The sequence below is a fragment of the Ceratina calcarata genome, unplaced genomic scaffold, assembly GCF_001652005.2.
Source record: "Ceratina calcarata isolate Rehan_Ccalc_2016 unplaced genomic scaffold, ASM165200v1 scaffold514.2, whole genome shotgun sequence".
Classification (NCBI taxonomy): domain Eukaryota; kingdom Metazoa; phylum Arthropoda; class Insecta; order Hymenoptera; family Apidae; genus Ceratina; species Ceratina calcarata.
The window spans coordinates 98,583-102,395 of NW_017175971.1; positions in this window are offsets into that span (position 1 = coordinate 98,583).

Here is a 3,813-nt window from a genome sequence, read left to right on the forward strand (position 1 = left end):
GGAAAAATCGAAAATTTTTTTTTCGCGGAATTTCGACAAATGCTTCGAATAAAAGTTGTAGATGATACTATTACCTATGAAAAATTTGAAATCACTATAATTTTAGCTTTTTAATAGTAACAGGAATCTATAATAACAAATTCAACATGCCAGCATTGTTTAAGTATATGTATAGCCTATACATCCTTAATATCATTTATGAATATTGTTATCATTATGATCATTCCGGATATTTGTTGTTATTATGAATACTGAATTGAATGCATGCTGGGAAGGCAAACATGTTACTGCAGAATTCAGAGATACACGCGACTCTACCTTGAACGCGATCACGAATGAAAGGTCAAGAACGAACTTCGCCAGCCTCGTTCAAAGCAAATATTCGCAGATATTTCCAGAGAAAGGTAGAAAGACCGGGCAAGTTACTATATAGGGTGCTCCCGATACCCACGTGCTTTACTGAAATGGCAATAACCAATAGAACCAGTTATAAATCGGCCGGAACGTTAACACGCGCGCTTTGTGAATCAGGAAAGAGATGCTTTTCAATCCACCACGCCCAGAGGCTTCGTTCATTTCAGGAATGCATCCCACATCTAACTTTACGTCGTTACCTTCCCATTACCGGATATTATTTCACGTTTCTAAATCGACGGAATCGAAAATAGAAAGAAACATCACACATTATTTGACGAAGAACAAATTTGTTAACAGAAATTTCCATAATTTATGTAAAATTATCTGCATACGAGCAATTTGCTAACGATGAAGACTAAACTATGAAAATTCGCAGAACTTTCAGTCACGATGCTTGGAATTTCGTGTGTACAGTTTACTTTCTTTGCAAACGAGCTCACTGAGCAGCGTTTCATTTTTAAGATTAGAATGCAGGGATGCCGCACACGTGCACCAAATTGGAAGAATGCTTTTTATTATTTATAGTTAGACTATTAACACATTTTTTACACCACATTACCCGTATTAGCGTGATATACTGAAACATAAGTAAAAATTTTATATATCCACGATAAAAATTTATGCAGCGTATTATGTATGCATTATTTAAATAATTTTATTAACTGAATTAACCCAAATATTAATAGCAATTATGTTTTATATTTCTTACAGCAGCATTTGATATGCCGTTCTTATTTCTGCTAAATGATTTCAATTAGACTTGATTTTGAAGAGACAATCTTAATTAACTGGCAATTTAAGACTAAATTTCTTCAATATAAGCTAATCTTAATCCAGAGATATGTATGAGTTAGTGATACAAAAAGTAAGGCAACTTTTCTAATTCAATTAACTCAGAAATTTTAATATTAAAGAAAGTTGGCAATTTTTGTTAACACGCGTACGCTGATTTAAAACACCGGAATCATATCTGAACGTGTTGAATGAACGGTTCTTCATCACGTGAGCCCAAGAAGTGAATGGCCATTTACGTGGAACAGCGATCATTATATCTCATCTTCCTATAAGAATGCAGCTTTTCATAATGCTGATTACGTGAATATTACTGCAGGAAGGAAACTATTCTATAGACACGACATGTCTATTATCAGGAAGCAAAGTTATCTTAAAAGAGAAAGTAAGAAGCTGTGATATCGACAAGTGTTGTCCATTAAGAAAGTACCAACCATACGAATTATCGACGTACCGTTAAATTTATTTGACCATTTAAGTACTTAAGAACCAAGCAATTCGTTAAGCGAGTTTCAAATCATTAGTAAAAAAAAACGTTTTATCGAAGAATATATGCACGCTTCAAACTGTTTAAAACCTTTCTCTTCTGTCAGTGCATTTCCCTTAAATTATCACAGGTCCAGAAATACTTCTGCTAAATATAATGAACAACGACAAAACAAGTTAAATCGAGGAAATTAAACTCACGGAAGGTTCTGTTTTTCTTACTTTCTTCGTATCTCTCTTATTATTTTTATGAAAGGTGCCGCGCTCCATTGTTATGTTCCCGCGGGTGATTCCGCAATTTTCTGCGACGTCTAACCAACGAAGATGGAAAAAAATGATGAATTCAGTGCAACACACCGCGACGCGACGTTGCATCCTATTACGTTAATTTTCCTTTTCTTTTCCCTGCCCGCGCTTCGTTGCGTTCAGGAAGCGCGTTTCCACTTCCTCCGCGATCGATAACCATAAAGGTATCTGGGTATACAAATTAGATTTTCACCTGATTCACAAAACTGCTATGCCTTGTACAAAATCGGAAATGTCGGTAATGGAATCACTCGTTAGACTTAAACATTAACAGAAGTGGACGTTAATTCTCTTGTTCGCAAATTGTAAATCGTCGGAGCATTTCGTTTCACCTCTGTTTACCAATTGTATTTAATCAAGACAAAGTATACGGGTGCTGTTTCGTAACAGAAAAGTCACTTTCGTGGAAATTCATTCACGAGAAGATTTCTTCTCTCTAACTGTCGTTAATTACAGTCTCATTTGGAGCAGGCAACCAACGAGGACGGAAGTGCACATTTTTCCGGAGTTAGGATTAATTTTCTGACAGGAAAGAAATTTTATATCTTATTTTAAATATCAGTATTAAACTTTCAACATAATTATGATCTGAAGATTAATCTGTCCGTAATAAATTATTAAAATGTTATAAAACAAAGTAAATTTGATGAAATTCGTATTTTACATAAACGTTGTAACACTTCTGCTAATCTTAAATAACATTTTCTGCTTGATAGGCAATGACACCTAGTTTTTATATTTATATATCATATTTATCATATTCGTTGGGAACGCCATGCGTAATCCTAGAATGATGCACACAAATGAATCACTGTTCAGGAAATAACCACAATTCTTATCTATCTGTTACTAAATATCCTCGTATCAAATGCATCGTGACTTGAAATAAAAAAATATGACAACGTTCAGCAATATACTTATTCTACTTTTCATGGCACATGCATAATTGATAAAGGCGTGAAGTATATAATTTTGCATACAATTTCATGACCGGATCGATTATAACCGATTTCTTAAAGTAAAAGCGCTAGACTTTTACTTATGGAGTGTACTGAAGTGTAAAGTTTCTGTCATGAACCTGAACAACCTTTCATAGTTGACGGACGAGTATAATGATAACACACTATTTCGCTAGCTACGATAAAAAATAATACTGCAATATTTTCTATTCCTTTTTAAGTAGAAGGTGGAAAGTATATAAAGAACAGAAAGTATTGAATCCTTAAAAAATAGTACATAGTTAAATCTGCTTTCCCTTCGCAAAAATTTATTGTGGAAAAGTGAAATTTAGACGCGTTACCGATACGCGTTCATTTCACGTTTACCGCGCAATTTGCATGAACAGTGAACACGGATCGTATAACGTTGCCAACAATGAGAAAGAATGATACGTATTGTGCACAGAATTCATTATTGAGAAAAAAGAGACACCATGAAGGAAAAGGTAGAAAGAAGAGATGCCAACAATGAGGAGCAATGATCTATGAAACTGTCGTTCGGCTCTGAATCTTCCTGAAAATCGTCGACCCCTCGATTTAACTTTCATACGCGATTAATAATATCTTACACACTACTTTCCTTGATTCTTATAATTAATTCAATTGCCATGTTTATCACGTTTCATTCTTTTAAATTACCTCTTCATATTCCGAATTTTAGAAGACAAGGAACTGTATGAAGTTTATCAACTAAAATTAAGGATGTATAGGCTATACATATACTTAAACAATGCTGCCATGTTGAATTTGTTATTATAGATTCCTGTTACTATTAAAAAGCTAAAATTATAGTGATTTCAAATTTTTTATAGGT